This window comes from Pholcus phalangioides, unplaced genomic scaffold, assembly GCF_987345545.1.
Source record: "Pholcus phalangioides strain wild (caught in Gottingen) unplaced genomic scaffold, Ppha-v1.0 ptg000007l_1, whole genome shotgun sequence".
Classification (NCBI taxonomy): domain Eukaryota; kingdom Metazoa; phylum Arthropoda; class Arachnida; order Araneae; family Pholcidae; genus Pholcus; species Pholcus phalangioides.
Window position 1 is genome coordinate 45,527,724 of NW_028301600.1, and position 22,831 is coordinate 45,550,554.

Sequence of the window (22,831 nt, forward strand, 5' to 3'; positions counted from 1 at the left end):
TATGAATCGTATCCGTTGACACTGAAAGTCCAGATAAGCTTTTAATTTGTAGCGTAGTCGTCCTTTGCATAGATATTAGTCTTCGAATTCCTCTGCCATTATTTTTTTTTTTTGCAACACGTAGCCTTTTTGATCAATGTTTGGCTCTGTGGATACCACCTGCAGATAATACTTGGTAGATTGACATTTTGGAAAGTTGGAACAATGGAATTTATGAAATATCTTCCCTTCCGATTTCAACTTCCATATTTTGCAAACCCAACTTTTGCAAACTCGAATTTCACTCTTTATGAAAAACCTTATATCATTAGGAATTACAGCACTGTTTTTGATATTCAAGTGTTCGAAGAATATTTTTAGAGTGAAGAATATTAAAAGAGCGAGAAATATCGTATCTGATAATTCTTACTATTTAATTGCTATTCATTTACTTTATAAAGAATTTTTTTTTAATAAAATCGAACATGGATTTGAGCATGGATGTCTTGTCTAGACATTCGCTATTGAGAAAGTGCAAGTCCTGTTTTAAGTAGTACATTAGAGTTCGCATGTGACCGTGTGCGATGCATTCTAATGAGTCAAATCAGACATCAACGTGCTTCACAGCAGAAAACTTGTTCATGAAAACTCTCATATGAATGATTTTAAAACACTCTGAGTAAAATAATTAAGAGTTTTCTTACCTGAATATCTAAGAAGATATCACTTCTGATCAAAATAACAGATAAAAACTGAAATGATGAACTGTATTCTTGAAAATATATGAAAATTTTCAAACCTGTGTTTTACAAGCTTTTTCTTTCCGATTTTGAACTCAAGACTTACCTAATAAGAACATTTGAAAAATAATCCAACTATTCCTATATGATCGGTGACGAAAAGTTTCAATAATTCAGTGACCAATGCAAATGTAAGAATATTTCATTCCCTAACGCTTTTGAGCATTTATCTAAAGTTTGACGTACTGCATCTGCTTCAGTAGTAAACAATGTCTCAATCAATTATACCTGCTGTAACTACCGTGTGTCGTCGCATAATCAATCATCACACGCAACCACTCAGAAAGGCTTTCGAAGGAAACTGAAACAATACTCTCGAAACGAAACTCCAGTATTTAAAGATGACCATCAGTATCGTGTCATTGACGTTACGAAAAATGAGAAGCCACTTCAATAATCAAAGGATGTATTCGGCTGTTAATATAATTCATAGAAGAATACATCAGGATTTTGTATGCACAAGGTAATGACAGTTATTCACGCATTGTTTTTCCAACGCGAAATCAGAAAGACAAACTTATTGCTTATTGAACAAAATACAACTACAACTACATATATTGAATGAAAGGCGGTAGGATAGAGCAATACTGTAATAAAAATGCCCGCAAGTTGTATGAACAGAGCTCAAAGGTTTGACACGTACTAAAAGTAATGAAAAAATAAAGTCTGATTTATGGTTGGTCTTGGTATATTCTTATTGATACTCGCGAATAGCTGTAAACATATATGCCCGAGAGAGTATATGGTCCTATACCAACACGGTAAAAAAGACTAAATAGTGGTTTTTCCTTGTCATTGTGTTATGGTACCATAGCGTTCAGTCGAAAGCACGATTAATTTTTGCTGCCTACAGCCATGACAACATTCTGAGATTAATGAGGGAATCTTTTACAACTATAGATTAGAGCTGTCTAGCTTCAAAACGATATACTGCTCTCCAACGAATTGAATCGAAAACACACAAGTATATGTTGACACGGCGATATAGTAACAGACCACCAATCGCTTATTGTTAACACTGACAAGAAAAATGAGAAGCTCACTCTTTGCTCGTTAGTTATGGGAACTATTCAGTTTGCGTAAATTTTCAATGTTGAACATGTAGTAAGCTAGTTTTTTTTACCCGAATGCTTCTAACGAAATTTTTGCCGGTAATATGCATTTGTTTAAATATTACAATATGGTATATAAACTATAAGTGAGCTATAAACATAACTAAACAATGAAAGACGAAGTTCGAATTTGAACGTATATATATATATATATATAGCCACACCTAAAAAAAAACTGTTTCGGGCTGCTTGAAATGGTGCAGCGCAGTCGAAGTTCCCTTCTCTAGAAGGGGAAAAACCAGTTTTCCATTCAAAGTGACGCTTAATCTTAAAAAAAAAAAAAGGAAACATATACTGGCTATAGCAATGATATTGACGTCACACTTCGCACAAATATTACGGATGAGCCAGCCTGGGGTTTACAGGAGCTCTAGGTACAGCGATTGGCTATAGCGGTAATACTGAAGTCATACTTGATCAAAGACGGCGGATAAGTCAGCTTGTGGTTTCAAAGAGCCCTACCACTAAGGGCGTAAAAGATGGCACGTCAAAGAAAAAAAAGGTGGCGTTTGTTATAAGATGACAATTTTCAAGAAAATTTATATTGAACATTCAAATTTACAATGATACAGTGAACCGGTCATAAAATCACCCCCCTCCCATAGAATCCAGAAAAGGACGTTGTATAGCTGGTGGTCTTTATATCCAAAGAAAAACACATATGATAGCCATTAATGAAAACAATCGTACGGGACTTTGTAACGGAACAGTCGTTATAACGAGCGTCGACTGTAGTATGTTCAAATGTGAATAATTTATAAAAGAGAAAATCAAAATTTTTTTCCTACTAGACTTGGTACACGAACTCCGTGGTCATTTTCCATAACACTTTATATACGAAAAACTCCCGTTATTATTATTTTTTTTATATAAATTGTGTTATTAAATAAGACGCAATTACGTCAAACGAAAATCTTAAAGGTGTTAAGGTGCCTTTAGGAATGTAAATAAGCATTGTAAGTGGTAGAGGATTTCGTATATTTAATACCTTAGAGAGAGAAATGGAATAACTTGCGGAGTGTTGACTCCGCAAATCTACGCTCATTTCAGCAGTTGAAGCGATTACATCATTCGTACGTAATACAAAGGTTAATTCTAAAACGCCGCGAGTACTATAAACTTCCTCATATGTTGTAGGATTTCAAGGTTAATGTATTCTATACTCGGGATGATCAAACACACCGTTAAGCATTAATTTGATTGTAATTGTTAGGGATTCTAGTTCTGAGAAACCGTTGAACAATAGTCCCAGACCGAATAAATTACTGAAATCGTGCAAAAGAAAATTCAAACGAGTGAACCCTTAATTAGCGAATAGTATCATGTCACGAAGAAAAATTTCGCACACTAATTAAGGAAATTCAAATAACATATATCGTGTATATATATATATATATATATAATAGAAACTACATATTTTAGAAATACACAAAATGCGTAAAAATAAAACTTTTTGGTACTTTACACGTTCTAACTAATTAGAACTTTGATGGTAGTGTTTTTGTCATTAGTAGAGCCCGGAAGTTCAGGCAAAATGCCATATAAATGCCTTTTTCTGCTTATTTTCAAACTGTTATGGGGAAAATGTCTTTTTTTGAAGTTTTCTTGCTATAAATGCCTATTTTAACATATTTTTAAGTTTATTAGTGGATTTCAGAGGCCATAATCTATAAAACTTCAATATTTCAAGCATTGAGAACGCAAAAGAATTGTTTTTTTTTTAAATTTTCCAACTCTCTCGGTACTAATTTATCATCAGAAAGCCCCACCACTTCCAGCCTCATTTAAACGCGAATAAGTGATCTGAGAGATAGAGAACTTGGTGTTGCCGTTCATAAACAGTGCTTTGACCAGATGGTGTTAGACCTGAATGATTTTGTTTCAGATGAACGCAGCCCATATTAAAAAAGCAGAGGAAAATTAGAAATTTTTGTTTCTCCTCATGCTTCCCGTTCATTCACATGAACATTTCTTACTCAGGCGTTGAACTGCATTGTATATGTATAGCTGACCGATAACTGTCCCAAGAGGTCATCAATTGACGTCATAGCTCACACAAGGCGGAGTAGGAGCAGACAGGGCTCTGGCACGACCACCTAAATTACACACATGGTTATCTAGGTGGTCGTGGCTCTGTGGCCCATGTTGTTCTGCTGATTTTGTTTTTCACACCATAAATGCACTGCAGTCAACCACGGCTATTTATTTTACATACAAATTTAGTACTCGATTAAATTTATCAGTCGCACTCAGGGTGTGCGACAGATGCGGCCACACAGGGCCCCGCGCTTGAAGGAGTCCTCCCCCCCCCCCACTCATTTGTGATAATATTTAAACTAATTTTTTTACTACATTAAAACAAGGTAGCTATGTTTTAACTAAGAAATGATAATGATCATTCAAAATAATACAACAAATAAACGAGAATTGTTCGTAACTCGAAGGAGCCCCCATTTTCTCTATGGGCTCCACGTAATTGTGGTCCTGGAATTGACCTAATAATAAGTGTCTACTGACATTTTATTTTGGACTTAAAATTAGTCTAATTTGCATTATAATGCAGTTATTGCCGCTGTGGTGGTCGAGTGGTTATAGTGCCGGACTCGTGATGCGAGGATCCGGGTTCGAACCCCACAGTGGTGGTCGGCTGAAGTTGGTTTTCTGTGGTTCCCAACTTCAAGGCGCAAATGCGAGCCGATCTCCCCGTTAAAAAGTCTCGCCACAGAGAGCAACAGTCCTACAACGGTAAATCATTCAACCATAACACTTCACTCATAGTTAGTAAAACTGGGGGCAGATGACAGCACTACACATAACAAGCATTACACAGAAAACAAAAACTTTACGTCAGGTTGCACTACACGTACACGCACATTCCCGCATGTACCGATTCGTTGGGGGGGTTCGCGGGGGGGGGGGGTGTAGCAGTAGTAGGTAGGGGCTCGGGGATCCATCATGCAGCCACCTCGTTGGGCAATTTGCCTGTTGTGGCGTTGTATTTGTATTTGTATTATAAACCATAATTAAAGCAGTAGAGCGATGAAATGCAATCAACTTTTCAGCTAGTTTTTAGACCCTTAATACCTTAGTTTTAGTTATTTTTCCTTTTTTCCATAAATTATAAATGCCTTTTTTTTAGTGCCTATTTTGACCATTTTTAGTGCCTAAACTTCCGGGCTCTAGTCATTAGAATATGTGTTATAAAAATGAATCACTGTATTATATAAGATTTTCATTAAATTTTTTTCAAAAAAGAATAAAATTATAAATCTTAAAAATAATTCGAACAGGGAGACGCAACGTTCAAAGTTATAATAAATATCCATTAAAAGCGTATTTAGTAATTAGTAATTAGTAATTAGTAAGCGTATTAAAAGTTTTGAAACACTCACCACAAAGTTCAGGACTTCATCGATGATCAATTGCATAACAGGAAAGTATTCATCAGGAAATGTCTCTGCCCAAATCGGTGTTGATAGATTAAATTTATATTGGACAAGGGGTGCTGTGTGTACGCGCTATATGGAGGTAAGTACTGAAACTGAAATTCAGTGTATAATCCGAATCTCACGCTCATGTTGAGCATGCGCGATCAGAGCCCCACGTGAGGAAACCGTTAGCTGCCATTCGCGGGTAGTTACCTGGGCCTACACGAACTACCGAAAAAGTGGGAAAATAATAAGAGGAAGCGAGAGACACACACACATAACACATTTCCATGTCTCGTTGAATCGATTTTCTGGAGCGAAATCTTCTTTTGGATTGGTTGTTGGTATCATGGAAAGTTTTCATGTATCGTTTTCGAAGAAAAATGCTGCCATTTCATTTGAAAGAAAACTAAAATTTAGAAAAAGGTATACAGTCGAACTTCGGTTAACGAGCTTAATTCGTTCCGCCCACGTGCTCGTTTTCCGAATCGCTCGTATATCTGATTAGCTTTCCCCATGGGAAATAATGGAAACTCGGATAATTCGTCCCACAATTATTCATTCACATAAAAATGACAAATAAAAACGACACTGAATCAATAATGCAACACAATAATAATATAAAAAATAATACAATAAAGTATATGTAATATAATAACGCCATAAATAAACATAAGACAACCATAAGTATTCTTTATGGACATTGTATAGTATTTTATCATGTGTATATATTGATTATAATTTTTGTTAATTGCATTTTTAATTGGGTTGCTATATATTTTTTGGAAATATATGACATCCATATTTTTATGGGCATCTTTTTCTCAGCCACCTCGTTGGGCATTTTGCCTGTTGTGGTGTTGTATTTGTATTTATACAATGTGATAATGTTTACGAATTAACTCCAGACTATCGTTTAGGACGATTTAAGGACTCTTTTGTTTGCAAACTTATTCATTGTGATAACAGAAAGCAGCTATACCAGCTGGGGTCCTACGTCATCTTAGAAGATCACTTTGATTTCTGGTTCGAAAAACAATCATGGTGATTAATTTACATTTGATTCATTGCATGTGGTATCACGATGCGTAAAATAACGTCCCCTTCTACGCTACCCGCGTATCTTTTCCACTTCTGAGAAATTCAGTTTTACGGAACGATGAGTAAATGTACATTCGTTATCAAAGCAATTAAAACCTCAAACTGAGAAATGAAAGAATCTCGAGTAAAGTGAACTACGATTGTAATTCATGAGGGCTCTCTAATAATGATTTTGAGCGTGTTTATATACGTAGTAACATTCATATACAGTGGAACTTCGGTTAACGAGCTTAATTAGTTCCGCGAACCAGCTCGTTATCCAAATCACTTGTATATCGAATCAAACTTTCCCACAGGAAATAATATAAACTCGCATAATTCGTTCTGCAATTATTCATTCACATAAAATGACTCATAAAAACGGCATCCAATCATTAATAGAACACAACAGTAATATAACAAATTACAGAATACAATAATCTTATGATAAAGTAATACAATAACGCCATAAATAGACATATAATACAGTAATGTTTACAAATTCACCTAACTTGCTCTAAAAGCCGAGAGATTTTTATCATTTTTGTCGCGCTAAGATCATTTTCTGCACACGAGGACTAATTAGACCGGAACCTACAATGTATTGCTAATTCCGAACGGTAGCCATTTTTTTATACTCACCGAGAGGTTGGTGCGCTAACCTGTCGGTGTGGGACTCCCTGCGGTAGGGATATTTTTCTGTGGTCATGTCACCGTTTCTGTTGCACTCCTGTGTCAAGAAAGTTTCTGACAAGAATGATCGAATTAGCGACACTTCTAAACACCCTTTAGCACTCTAGGCGAGTATCTTATCAACCTGGGCTACCGCACCCACGAGAGAGAGGAGGACTATCGGACTATCGTTTAGAACGATTCACGGACTGTCTGTTCTCTGTTCAAGTCAGTTGTCTTCCTTTGTGGGACGGAAAAAAAAACGTATCCACTCACACTTGCCTCGAATGTCATCCTCATTCAACTACAGTCCCATGGCCTTCTTTTACAAATCAAAAGAAAAGAAAATCAGTCAAATTCCTTTTTTGTGTAACATCCAGAGAAAATAAGGCTCCTCCATCTCCTGTCCCGTTAAGAAGATCGCCACGACTTCACTCTGACAACGCGCTAGTAGCAGTGTTTGCGAGCGACGATCACGATGAATCCGAAATATAGTGAAACCCTTTTAAGGTCTTAACAAATACAAATACAAACCACAAAATGCCCAACGAGGTGGCTGAGAAAAAGATGCCCATAACAAATATGGATGTCGTATATTTCAAAAATACAGCAACCCAATCAAAATGCAATTACAAGCAGTATATATATACATGATGAAATATTATACAACGCCCATAAAGAATACTTATGGTTGTCTTATTCTAAGAATGGATAGCTTCTCGATTTACCCCAACATGTTTATCGTATTTCTTTTTAAACGTGTCAATTGTGTTACAATTTATTACCTCCGGGGGTAAGCCATTCCATTTATTCACAACCCTATTAGAGAAAAATTCCCTGCGACACCATAACCACGCATTGTCCCTTACCAATCGATACTGGTGTCCCCTTGTAAAAGCAGTCGATTAGTGGTCCATCCTATGGTCCACTAATGGTTCACTAATGTGGTCCATCCTATGGTCCACTAATGGTTCACTAATGTGGTCCATCCTATGGTCCACTAATGGTTCACTAATGTGGTCCATCCTATGGTCCACTAATGGTTCACTAATGTGGTCCTACTAATGGTCCATCCTATCCATTCCGCTGAAAATTTTGAACACTTCGATCATGTCTCCCCGACACCTGCGTTCATCCAATGTAAACATATTCAAAAAATGAAGTCTCTCTTCATAACTCAAGCCCCGTGTGCCAATAAGGACACGCGTAACTCTTCTCAGCACCTCTTCAACCAAGTCAATGTCCCTCTGTAGGTATGGTCTCTAAACCTTACAGCTTAAGCCTCTTGAGCACAAGGGTATTAGACTGAATGGATTGAACTGCCCGAGCAGAATGGGGTGCTTCGCTCTTTTGTTATACAATCTTTGATCAATCAAACTTTTGATTGCGCCTTTTGCGATATGATTTTATATTCATTTGATTCTCCAATTTACATAATTTTAATTACGATGCACTATATGTAATCTTTGACGTATCAATAAATTCTCGTTTTGGCCGGGTCCGCCCTGCGGACCGAAGTACTTGCGTTGCTGCGTGCGACAGAGCCTGTGTGTCTCGCGGTTACTCCGGTTTTCTCCAAGGACAAAATATTCGACAAATGGTGTCTCCTATTCACGAGCAAGCCCCCCCCCCCTCAAAGGCACGTTCAATAATGCAATCAGCTCACAATTTTCTCCAAGCAGAATTGAAAAAAAAAAACTTCAAGCTCATCTAGTTTCGTATCGTAAACAGTCACGCTCGCACATATGTTGATTTTTCGAGTGAGGCTCTCTTACCTCAGACCATAGGGGGGAGAATATTACCCAAAATTCCACAGTACGCGAATGGGCGAAAGTGAAAACCATCGGCTCAGTCGTGATAACGTGAAACTAAATAAAACAAATTTCATTTTTTTGTTGTAATGCGAATCATCGCTCGTTAACCGAGTCAGAATTTGTTCGAAATTCTTGCTCGTTATGCGAATCGCTCGTGAACCGAATTTCCACCGTATCTACGATAGCGATCCGCTTTTACAATAAGAGAAATTCTGTCTTTGGTGATGTATATTAAATGCACCAATTTTATTTCTTGGAAACCAGACAGAAAATATAATTTCCGCTTGAAAATATTTCAATTCGTTTTATTTTTCTCTGTATATAACGAACGTAGTTAAGGAAGTTTTAATGAGGTTCGTAGAACTGTTTTTTATCTTTCTTCCGAAACCAAGTAATTACTAAATTAAATTCGCAGAAACCTAAGCTTCGCTCAGGATATTAATTTAACGAATAAATAAATTTAATGAGATGTTTGAAAATAAAGATTTCCAAAATGCTGAGGAAGATATAAAGTTTCAAATTCTATAGTTGATTCTAAAAATAAAATATGAAAAATAATTCTAAAAAAAAAGGGAATTTAAACTGTGGTAGTTACACAATAGCGTAAATTAATGACGGGAGGTAACATAAAATTAAAATTTTAGTACGACTATGTCCTCCTTAATCAAAACGTCTCTATTATTTAAATTTGCGCTTCTTTCTCAAATAAACTGTAAGAAATTTATTCCTTAACATTTAAAGAAAATTTCAATGAGATGATCGATACTTGAAATTATTGATTTTCGTACTTATGAGCATTTTCTACACTATTATCCAATTAAACATTTGTGACATTTTATTGGTTGATAGGGCAGTTATGAAAGGCATAAATATTTATGGTTGATTCTGTGATTAGAGCAAAATATGAGAAATTATCAACAAGAAGAAGACAATTGAACTGTGATAACTTCACTTCCGTTAAATGATAATTGGATGAAATTGAACAATTGAAATTTTTGCCTTTTCTCAATTAAAAAAAAGGTCATTCAGTTAAATTTACACCTCTATTTATTATACCGAAAAATTCCAATTTTATTCCATTTAAATAAAAATTCGTCGAGAGCCGGTGTTTGAAATTCTTGATATTTGCCACTTTCTGAGTGTAAAAATGATTGGCTAAAAAGAAATCTTATAGATATGGTCGTAAAAAGTTGTAAAAAAAACAAGAATTGAAATCATCGATGTCTCAGAAAAGTTCTACTGAATGTGACGGGAGAGAATATATTTCTCTCATTATAATAGAAGATGGCGTACAAAATATACTTATTGACATTATTTATCAGGGAATGTGTAAAAACTTAAATCGTTACACATTTTCTTGAATTACTATTTTACGTGAGTGAAGCGATCACAACTCAATTTCTCTCTTTTTGTTAATGAAATTTTATCATGTTTTGCGTTATTTTGGAATCAACCGTAGGATTGTCATTCATTTTTAGACCCTTCTGCGTGAAATAACCATAAATAACCATATAGACACAATATACCTAGGTATATACATATAAGAAGTGCGGGTATTATGAAACACCATTTTGATTAATCCAATTTAAAAGGTGATAGAAACCTGAAACCTGTATTTTTATAAAATCTGGATTCTTCTCGTTGCATTGACAAATATACGGTATTCCAAAATAAATATCATGTCCGAGAAAAAAAGGTATTTATAAAAAATGATATTTGGGAGGTAATATGAAATAGTCGGGTAATACGGAATATAGGGAGGTTTTAAAATGGATAAAACTAATTCAAATTGATCTAACACCAGATTTAATTGGTTTATGTGACACTGAAAAATCAAAATTTCATAGTTTATTTTCACAGTTGATGATGGTAATTGAGTCATAGTGTACTTACTAAAGGGCGGTATTCACCGACATGGTTTAAGCTATAGTCACAATTTTTTGATAAGAGATCGACACGGATTGGTTAAATTCAGGGTTTTAACCAATCTATGTTGATCTCTTATCCAAAAATTGTAACTACAGGTTTAAACCATGTCGGTGAATACGGCCCAAAGTCACATACAATCTGCTTTCTCTGCCCTAAAACAATCAAGTTGGGCCAATAGAGAACACGACACACAGTATTCCCAGACCTCTCCTCTTGTTAAACCTTTCATTCTAAAAAGAGATTTTCTAGCCTTACCCTGATGATACTCTTATAATATTGGATACATAAGTGAATACAGAGTCCTTGAACGGGGGAGCTAGTCATCGAGGGTGTGTATAGTGAACAGGGAAGGTCCGCCTTCGCCCACTACCTATGCCAATAATACAACTTTTTAACTGGACGGGGGTTCGCACCCCTCTGTATCATTTAATGATTTCATATTAGCCGACACATCATCCTTGAAAAAATAGCGTCTTATCGAACCGAGGAGAATCGCTATCTAAAAAATGAACAAAGCACAATAAAATATAACACTTGCGATGTACATTTGTGCTGAGTTTTGAATTATTGGGCGAATTTACAATAATTAATAAAAAAATTTTGAAAATTTATCTGAATACATTTATGTCAGTAAAGAAATAAATCTTTTCATATAGCAGCCGTAATGATGGTGACAACCGATCGACACTGACTCTATAGCATCATGGGGGCATTTTGAAACAGTTTATCAAATGCCTATATATTTCATGGTCATATCTGAAAGAAGAGGACACTCGCGTGGTAGTATGTTATACCCGACTATTCCATAATCCCCGCACTTTCTATATATACTTCCGATAATTATTGGAAATATGCCCAATAATTTGAGGAGCTTATTGAGGAGCTTAAAAGAACATTTCCTTTTTTTTTTCGAAATTTACTTTTCAGTTGTTTCTGAATCTTTAGGATGAGCTCTGTCGGATTATGCAACAGGGTTTATTCAAACAAAAAAACGAGAAGGTTTTTGGCAGAAATCAAATGCATATGTGCCGATTCCAAGACTAAAAATCTGTAGTTAGTCGTGTGTGGAAACTTTTCACTGCCGAAGAAAGCATGTCATTCATACAAAAAGGAAAATTGGGATTATTTCGGGGTCACCGTATGACCCGTTTTCCTCTGGACATTCCCGTATTTTCCCGTGATTTTGGAGCTCCCGACTTTTGATGTGAATACGTCATTTAAATCACCTGACGGTAATGGGAGCATTCGCAAAAAGTTGCGTGACGAAATTGTGAAAACGACTTTAAACGCTCACGTCTCACGAAGTACCTCACGCAAGTCAAAAGCAATGGTATCGTCAGATGCACATTGCAAAGGTGCATTCAATGATATCACTCCGGTTTCAGTATCTCTTCCCGTCTGGGCACTAGGCCCGCTGCCCGGATTCGTAACGAATTGTTTTCCGCTATATTTCGAGCAGTTCACACCGAAAATAAACGACATTGGAATCGTTTGTTAGCTATTCCAAAGACAAAGCCGATGATAATGACATAATTTCATTATGTCAGTACCTACCACTCAATTCAAGGCACAAAAAACGTATTCACATCAAAACATGCTGCTGTGTCTAAGACACAGCCTACCCCAATTTTTTTTTTAAATAATTTAAGAATTTTTTAAGGCAGGAGAAACAAAAAAACTGCCGATAGGTGGCGCTGGTACGAGTGACTTCGATGGAAATATGCAAATGAAACGTTTATAAAAACTTGCGCTCCTAATCCACAATCAGTTCATCGTTGTAAACCGTGTATGTGGACCTGCTGCACTCTGCCATTGCTGGATTTGTGACTCGCCTGCAATGTGTTATTCCCTATGGTTGTGGTCATGTGGAACACATACTGCTGTAATAAACGATTTGGAGGCATTCTGTTCGTTACTTGCGTATCTTTTCGTTGACTTGTGTACGTCAGCGCCACTTATCGGCTGTTTTTTTAGTTTTAAAAAAATTCTGTTTTAAAAAAATTCTGTGACCTAGCGATGCTAGCCCTGCAAACCGTTTTTTATTTCGGTTATTTTTTCCGGTTTTTATGAATTTTTAAAATTTCTACGGCCTTTTTGCCCACCCTGTATAAATAAAAAAATTCATTACGGCCGTATAAAAATTAAATATTACATTTTTCACAAATTATAACTTCACGAAGGTGCTACTATAAGAGCTCTATTTCTCTTTTTTTCATATTTTATCTCAATTATATTAACCATAGAATTTCCATTCCCTTCAGACACTTATGAAGAATTCTGTAACCGCATATAACTACCGTAAATCTTAAAATTAGAGACAGCTTGCAGAATAAAAAAACCCAATACAGCAGAGTAGTGCACCCACGTCATTATAACAACACATCCATTTGTGTGCATTACAGTACGTCGAAACTAAAAACCCGAAGAGTATTCATAATAGAACAATAGAAGACACAGTACCAAAAATGAAACAAAAAACTATGAAAACATATAAGAACAATTTTGTCAACCATAACAAAGTTATAATAATTACAAAATAATTACAAAAATAATTAAAATTTTAGCAAAAAATTACCCTTTCCGATCTCTTCACTCCCTCTTATTTTAATTACTTTAGTTACTTGATTTTCTCTAAACTTTTGTGACTATCTCTGTCATTTTACTTGTTTTTTTTCAGCTGGTTCCTTTGTTTTTCTCTCTAAGCCACTCTTTGTTATCTTTATAACCTTATTATCTATTGTAATATTTCAACAGAAGCCTGTCTTTCCTGAAAGGATGGTTTTAGTTAATTACGAAAAGGTGATATACTCAAAAAAAAATAATAATAATAATAGCAGGTATTTTTACATCGTGGTATTGTACGAAATACAATGATTCAAATCTCATAATAGCCTCAAATCAAATTTCTAATAAAAATAACAATTTTAAAGTCAAAGTGTGTACATTAAAATATAACGGGCGTATATGTATAAAAATAATTGTCATTTATTCTGTTATTCTAAATATTTGCGGATGGAAAATAAATGCATTTTCTACACGTTTCGATTTTAAATAGGGAAAAAACAAGTCTGTGATTTTGTTAAGCGTAAAAAAATTGCTCATTTGCACTCTTAAGATTGGTACTAAAAATTTATTTATAACTGGAAAAAAATGCCGAAAGAAAAAAGTATCCTTTTGGGAAATTTGCAGATTTGAAGAAAATGTTTTTTCGAAGAACGAAAAATGAAAGTTATTAGGCCTTTTTCGTTTTACCGACGATAAACACGCATCTGAAGTATTTCAGCTGTTTTTATGTCGTCGTGCTTTTATATGTTTTATTCTAGATGTAATTTTAACCGAGGGATACATGAATGGATAAATTGCATACATGAATAAAGTTTGAAAGTGAACATAAATTATGCATTTTTTTTTAACTTATCTAGTTTCTTGTAACTTATCTTACAACTTTTTCTGTAGTGGTTCTAAATATTAAAAAAAGCAATCCCAACTAAAAAGCAAACTTTCTACATTTTACATTTTTTTGTGACTTGTTAGTAATGAAATTTTGAGGAGAGTTTGTAGTCTATCTAATTCCCATATGATCTTAGTCTTATATGAGAATATTAAAAAAATTACCATAGCACATAATTTATATTCGGATATAATAAGAGAATTGTTAAATGTGATAGTAATTCCACTTTCTCAATATCCCATAAGTGGACGCTGGAAGTTATATCAAACTTTATTTACTCGAGCTTGAAGGGAATTAGCATGAGATTTCGTTTATTCTGTACAAATTTATTTTCTGTCGCAGAATTTTCCCAACGGGTCACGTAAGAAAGAAATAGCTTATTTCATTTTTGTTCATATCGATATGAGTGTCTGCTACGTACTTCTATGAGAAAAATCCCGGAATTTTACAATCCAGTTAACGATAGAATGTTCTTTCTGCTTTTCTCTGAGAATATTTTCAAAGCACGTGATACATCTATGTGTATGAATTATTTTGAACTGGAACTTTCAGTTTTGAAAATAATGAAAGCAATTGAAATGAAAACCCATAACTACACAGTACAAAAAATGTGATTATCTTCAGAAAGGTACACTCAATCTCAAAATTTACAACTATTTTTTTTGTCCAATTTTCGGCATCCAATCAAATGGTTACATTATTCCTGTGCAATCAATATTAACCATTTTGTTCATTTTGATATAAATTAGCTATCCATTATCATAGTTTATGAATTATTCAACTGAGACTGATGCAATGTATAAAATTTATGCAGTATATAACAAAAGAAAAGTTGATAACGAGTTTCATCCGACGACCTAAGCCTTTCCTTTGACCGAAACCGAGCCTTCGAACCTGAAAAATAAAAACTGTATTATATATAGTAGCAAAAAAATCCCATCAGTTACTTCATTGAAATCTATCATCGACTGACGTCATATTTTTCTTTTGAACACTTTATATTTTGGTTGATATGTTCATTTATAAAAAAGAGAGAAACAGAGAGCACAAGAGAAAATAATCAATAAGCCTCAGCCATTGTTTCCTCCAAAAAACGTGACAAATGGTGAAAAATTGGTTTTTCTAAAAAGAAACCCAAGAAAATGAAGACAAGCTTCGTGAAAGAGATGATAGGACTCTAGAAAGTTCATGAATTTTATTTATTTATTTAATTGTCATGCTAGTCCATGGTTTTATAGATTTTTATCAAATGCAGTTAATGTCTCTGCAACTAGTAAGTAATATATATTGTGTATATGCATTTGTTTTAGATATTTTATATAATCCAAGGAAATTCCAAAATCACTGAAATGTTCTGTGAATGCATCGACTGGAAGCTACGAGTTATTTTCACCGAGCATGATATTCCCCATCACCTACCTTGCTTTTTTGTTCATCCTAAGCTACTTGTAAAATAACCCATCATACTAATTGAATTGAACTTCTATTAAAATAAGGTAAAGTGTAATATTGGCTCATAAAACTTTCGAACACTTTCCAGTTAAACGCGCAAACCACACATTTTAGGGGAAAAAAATTTTATAGTTAGACATAACACACACGAGACTATTAGAAAAATAAAATTTTAATAAAGAAAAGGGATTAAAAAACTGACTGAGTTGTCGACGAAACAACATGAAATCATAAACAGTTGATAGATATATGTGGTATTTAATGCGTACGTAGTATTTTAATTAAGATAATGACACGTCGACTCAACAGCAATCCTATATCATGAAGAAAATTAAGAATTTATTTAAATTGGTGAGGAGCAGATAAGAGCTGCTGCCACCCTTTGCTAAAGACAAACATCAACTGATATGGGGTTTCTTCTATACACCCCCCACGCACAGCCAGCGTGACCCTCAGACAGCATGACCTATATTTACACCACCATTCCCAATCGCATTCCAAGAATAGAAAAACATGGTGGTGCATCTCAAGGAACATTTCTTCATACGTAGAATATACAGCATATACCATACTTTAACCTGTATAAGAAACCCCCGGTTTTTTTAGCTTAAAATTTGGAAAAACGTTTTCAAAGATATAGTTTAAGATATTAAAAAAAGCTATTTTTTATCCATCACCATTAAATTCCTCATCACTCTCATCTGACACATCACAATCAGCTATACAGTACCAACTTGTTCATCGTCATCATCAGAGTTACTCTCATCGTATATTGCATCATCCTCAGTACCATCTATGTTCTTGCTTTCTAGCTATGTATAAGAAACCTCCCCTATTTTTGTGAACCAATTTTTTTCAAAAAGGGGTTCCTTAGACACAATTAAAATACGGTAAGTGCAATTTGATTTCCTATTCGATGTCCGAACGATTTCCAAAAGAGACGAAAACGACGAATTATTTCAGCAAAGAGCCAATCTGAATAGACAGTGCCAGCCTGAAAGCTCTTCAGTAGATTAAAGTCAGGCTCCGGTGACTTGTGAAATGTCGAAATACGTTAGATCTAATTAAAGAATCATTCAAATCGAACTTCGCGAGTACCAGCTGCAACAGGTGATGGTAATGCAATCCTACTTGAGAACAAATCTCTTCGCTATGGAAATGAAACTCGAATTAAATGCTTCCGAGTGAAATACTATGATGATATTGAGGCTAAGTAAGTATCTTGAATATGTTTACATCGGAGGAACACAGGTATCGGGGGATATGATCGAAGTGTTTAAAATTGTCAACGGGATTGATAGGATGGACCATGAGTTATTAATACATCGTCAATAGGCTGCTTTAACAAGGGGACTCCAGTATCATTTAGTAAGGGACAATTCCAGGTTGTGGTGTCGCAGGGAGTTTTTCTCTAATAGGGTTGTCATTAAATGGAATTGCTTACCTCCGCGGGGTCGTGAATTCTAACACAATTGATACGTTTAAAAGTACGATATACATAGTGAGCTATCCATACTTAGATAAGACAACCATAATCTTTTTTATGGGAAGTTTATTTATTATATATTATCTTTTTGGTGATATATGCTTTTATATTTGGTTGCGGTATTTTGGTTATATGACATGCATATTTTTTGTGGCATAATTTTTTTCAGGCACCTCGATAGGCAATTTGCCTGTTGTGGCCTTTATATTTGTATTATCACACCCGATGATTCAGAAATTAATTTCATTATAATGAACACGAAGGACGGGATCTAATATAATTAACGTTAGAATGAAAGATACATTGTGGTTCTCGAAACTACGCGTTCCACATTGGCGTCATCTTTTATAATTCATAGAATTTTTTTTTGAATGAAACTTGTATACGTACGAGTACATACGATTTAATCTGCTCATTCGAGTTTCCCAGAAACGAATTCTAAGACACAGTGTACAAAACAAACTGTCGAAATTCGTAGTTCAGGATTCGAAGGAAGATAACATTACATAACAAATCATTTGATACATCAAAATATTGAAAAAGAATATATATATATACATAAAACGGTATGTGTAGGATGGATAAGATATTTTCCTTCGTAGGAGCATTGAAATAAGATATGTTAGTACATAAAATGTGAAAAACATTCTTGAAAAAATTTCATACATTTTTCGAAACGTTTTCAAAATATATATTTCTTTCAGAATAAAATATATTTCATAGGCATCATGAAGCATAAAAGTTTTAACCCGATAGGAAATTTCATGTCAATGCGGAAAAGTAAGCATCACGAAATGCACATCTTACTATATTTGAATGAGAGAATTATTTCAATAAAATTAATTGAAAATTTACTCAAACTTTCAAGTTAACAAAGGGAAACTTTTCGAGTAGAAAGTTTGGAGCAGATAAAATAGTTATTCACAATAATTTTTTACAGGTGAGTTTCGGTACATTTTTACCCTGTATAGATAGAAAGCTAGTTCACAAAATTATTATTTCGGCTTTATAGTCACGCGATAGACTTCATTAAAGTATTATATGAGAACGATGGAGAGAAAAAATGATGGCAATCATAATACGTTTACCCTTAATCTTTGCCCAATAAAGTGCTCTTTGATGTTCTCTCTATATCAAATATAAATAACTTTCTTCCGTTCTTGGAAAGTAAATCATCCAATTTATTCCTAAGTGTTTTATAAGTTCATATGCTATTGTTAGAGAATGCAATATTAAGAAATCGATGAAGAGCTTCTGTGAAAGGAAATAACCTTTCAATTTAAAACGTCTTATATAAGCTGGAAATTTTCTGAATTCCTTTTGAATACAGTTTTCTGTGGATGACGAAATTCAATTGCAAAAGATGAATTTCATAAAAAGTTAGAGAGTTTCCAAATATTTACGGAAAGTACATTAGTTTCAGTATAAATAGATAAAAAAATCAGAGTGCAAAGATGGGCTGAAGAAAAAGTGCATGAAAATTTGTAAGTTTGCGTGTATGCCTGGTGGCAATATCTACGCTTATTGTTTGCCAGACGCATTAACCTGATAAATTTTTAATAACTTTGGTTGCATGGGTAGTTTGAAACCAGGGATGAGAAATAATTTAACGAATTTCTAATAGACATACAGACATGACCGCTGACCGCCCAGAGAGACCATCTTGGGATGGTTTGCGCTCTTTCCCAAAGGGATGGACAATCCTGGAGAGCTTTCTGATAGACAGGAATTCGGAATATTTTTATATAATATTTGAATGGTAAATAATAGAGGTTTCAGATAATTCTTGATTTCCTTGAACTCAAGAAATAATTTTCATCAACCAATGAAACGACAGAAAAAATGAGGCATTCAAAGTTCTCCGAGGTTCGAAATGTTCTTGTATTTAACTAACGTTCTCGGGAAAAGTCTATTTCATAAATATTTTGATCTCCGCAGTTCTTCAAGCACTGACATCGAGCCGTTTCTTCAATAAAAGGGTTTGTCACGATCACATATAACGTCTGCAACACAAGTTTACATTGCACTAAAATAAGTATCTGAATTATTATTTTTTTATTTTATATATATATATATATATATATATATATATATTTTTTTTTTTTTTTTGTATTTAAAAAAATTGCATTCACTTTATCAATTTGGAATTTCGCTCTTGGCAAAAAACAGTATTATTTTTCATATTAAAATCAGGAAAAGATGAAAAGAATAAATAAATCCCGGGAAAGCAAGAGTACTGAAAAATCGAGTGATAATATTTTATGTACAGTCGACGAACGTTATAACGAAACGACCCCCCCCCCTTCGTTCCACGGAAAACGGATGTTACATGAGAGGTCGTTATATCGAACTTTTTAAAAAGATTATAAAGTTCTCGGGAAATTATTCGGCTATTTTGGCTTGCGACGTCAATTTCTAGTCAAATCTCTAAATCTAAACTTTCAATTTGAGATCTAAAGATAGGGAGCTCTGTTCATTTAACTATTTGCCTGACTTGCCCGAGTCAGACACGGGCATCGACTTCTTCCAGAAATTGACTGGCACGTGCCTATCTCGCGCATCGTAATATTTTCACCTAGAGCAGTTAACGCCCCCTGGGGGGCGATGGAATGTTCCAGGGGGATGGTAAAAGCTACGGATATAACATAGGATTCTATGGGTTAGATTGCGTTGGGGGCGATAGAAGAAAAAAATGTCTGAAGAAGGGGCTATGGAACAAAAAAGGTTGGGAAACTATGACCTAGAGGATGCTAACGAAAGGTTACCATTTAACTAAATCTGCACAAACGATATGGCTTCATGCAACAGCAATATAATGATATCTGGATACATAATCTTGTTCAGTGTTACATAATCTATCTAAAAACATAATTATATTATATACAAAAACATTCAAATAAGAGCTTGTCAATTTTTTTTAAATTTCGAAAAAGGTAATCGAAATTTTAAAATTAAAAAACTAAGTACGATTTTCTGTAATTGTCTGTTATTCCTAGTCATAAATATATTAATATAATGAAAAAAAAAAAAGACAACATTTTTCGTGCAGAAAAAAATTAGAAACCCATCAGGCAAGTGGTTAAGTCAGTCGTGTTGAACGAATAATTTCCAGCATGAAAACATAAGTTAACTTGCTTGAAATTGCTCTCGATGCAATTTAGAATAAGATGAAAAATCTACCACGAAGTGGAAGTGAGCCACCATGTGCGAATGTAAAACAAAATGGTAAGCAAAGGGAAGGAGAAGAAACACCAACATCCCCATCCAATCGTTTCACCCGTAAACAGTGCACTTAGCTATGGTTCACCCCGGTTCCAGTGATGGCGCTAGTTAACCACCAGGTTTTCCATATAAGTGACAACGCTTTATATTTAAAACCACCTATGTTTCATACCCTTTCTTCTAAAAGCATCGAAGATCAAGATGAAACACACACACACGATGACAGATTTTTTTCAATTACTTTGGAGAAAAACGAAGAAAAAATGAGAGGGCCGCGAACTAAGTTTGGTAGTAGTAATGAATTGAATGATATCAGCCGGTCGTTATACTGGATAAAAATTAACACGGCGGAAAGGGAAAAAATTTTGAATCTGTCGCTCCGGTCGTTATGTGTAGAAAACTGGTACAGGGTGATTTCTAAACGCATTCTGAGCATTTCTTTAAATTGGAACCATATCTTTATGACGACGGTTGACGAGATAAGGGCCGTGCTAGCACTTATAGGATACCCTATATAGTAAAAATTTATCAAGTAAAAACCGAATGGAGTTGGCATGCTAACAACTATGACTGATCAGCCGGTTCGAGCTGCCTGGCATCTAAATGGTTGACTCACCAGCCTACGGCTGATTATATCTTGGTTCATATATCCATCCTTGATATTTTTCTTATGATGAAAAATGAGAAATGATCAAAAAATGTCAAAGATGTTTCCGAAACGATTTCTTGAAACTGAGATGTGCAGGCTTAGAAAACAGGCACTTTCAGTTGGCTTCTAGTGATTGAGTAGGAAAGAGCAATCCGTGAAATATAGGTATACCGCGTGTCAATTATTACCATCCGCGATATACCGCTATTATTCGTGTTATAGGTACGTATCAGCAGGGCCGTGAATAGAAAAGAGAGGGGGAGCAACTGCCCCGGGCGGCAAAATTTAGCGGGGTGGCAGTTTTAGGTGGGAACAAAAAACATCGCTATAAAATTACCGAATTTTAATGTTGTTGGGGCGGCAAAAACCCTAGTTAGGACCTTTACTTTCTTTCAAACCGAACACAACTTCGGTCTATCGCCATGGGCAATGTACTACCGATTGCGTTGTGCCGGAAGTGTGTGAGTGTGAGTTAGTGCTGCCATCAACATTTCAAATTGTGAGTGAAGTGTAATGATTGAACATTTGTGGCATTTTATGGCTTTTGCTGTCTGTGGCGAAACTTTTTAACGGGGAGATCGGCTCGCATTTGTGCCTTGAAATTGGGAACCACAGGAAACCAATTTCAGCCGACTACTACTGTGGTGACGGTGGGGTCCGAACCCGAGTCCTCTAGTTACGACCCTGCGTATCGGTAAGATGAAAAACTGAAATTTACGTGATCTGAAAACTGAGCAGTACGTCACGCAAGATACGAAGTGGCACAAATTATAATAAACTGGGTGCAATACAGACTTATGAGGGATAAGTATACTAAGAAAACGTTTCGGACGCTTTCCGTTCTACGAAACGAATGCTCTGGTGCCATCAGATTAATGGGATTAAGTTCATGAATGTCTTGAGAAATCTTAAGATATTGGATTTTCTCTCTTTCGCAATCGACTCACTAAAAAGGCGGCCTCCCATATAAGCGGATAACGAGATCATTAGCGCTCCGTAAGGCTTTAAATAAACTGAAGCGAATAAAACCGAAATTGTGCAATAATAATTGTGAATTTGTCTGTGTGGATTTTTACTTATTACTATAAAATACTGTAATTGAAACCAACTAAGTCAAATCAATTTTGTGAAAACTATTTCATATTTCATCTTAATTTGGGCACGAAATATTGTGTTTATGAACCCTTTGCGGTCCAGAGGTTTGTACGGCTACTTATAATGCTAAGAACCTTACAGAAAAATTATAATAAAGTCTATAAAAAATTGTATAGGTCTGTAGAATTTAGTCTACAAAAAGTGTATTGAAGTTTTTTTTTAAATATTGTGAAATAATAGGAATTTGGAAAAAGATTCCCATTTTTTTCCATTTCTCACGAAATTTATATCTTTATCCCTCTATGGTACCGTGTACATTTGAATATACGTGGCGAATCCTTATGCAAAACACCCATTATACTAATTTCATGATTGAAGTATTTAAGATTTTCAAGGGGATCGATATGATGGATCATGAAATATTGTTATGCCGTCTTTCAAATGTTTCGACTCAAAGACACCAGTCAGTTAGGGGAAAATTCCAGGTTGTTGCGTCGCAGGGAGTTGTTCTCCAACAGGGTTGTAAATGCATGGAATAGCTTATCATCTGATATCGTGAATTTCCCCACGATAGATACCTTGAAGAGGAAATATGATAAGAGATGGGTGGGAGTAATCGTGAAGCTATCCATATTTAAAGAATGACTACTATTATTTTTATG

At 34.9% G+C, this 22,831-nt stretch overlaps 1 protein-coding gene across 1 annotated transcript in view; it reads right to left on the reverse strand.

The window, feature by feature from the left end:
* The window catches only part of LOC149085359 (neuropeptide Y receptor type 6-like), a 36,416-nt gene extending 31,015 nt beyond the window's left edge, over window positions 1-5,401 (reverse strand). Inside the window, exon 1 of the mRNA XM_089233949.1 lies at window positions 5,284-5,401. The gene's annotated coding sequence lies outside the window, so the exon portion shown is untranslated. The remainder of the gene's footprint in view (window positions 1-5,283) is intronic.
* Between the last annotated feature and the right edge of the window lie 17,430 nt (window positions 5,402-22,831).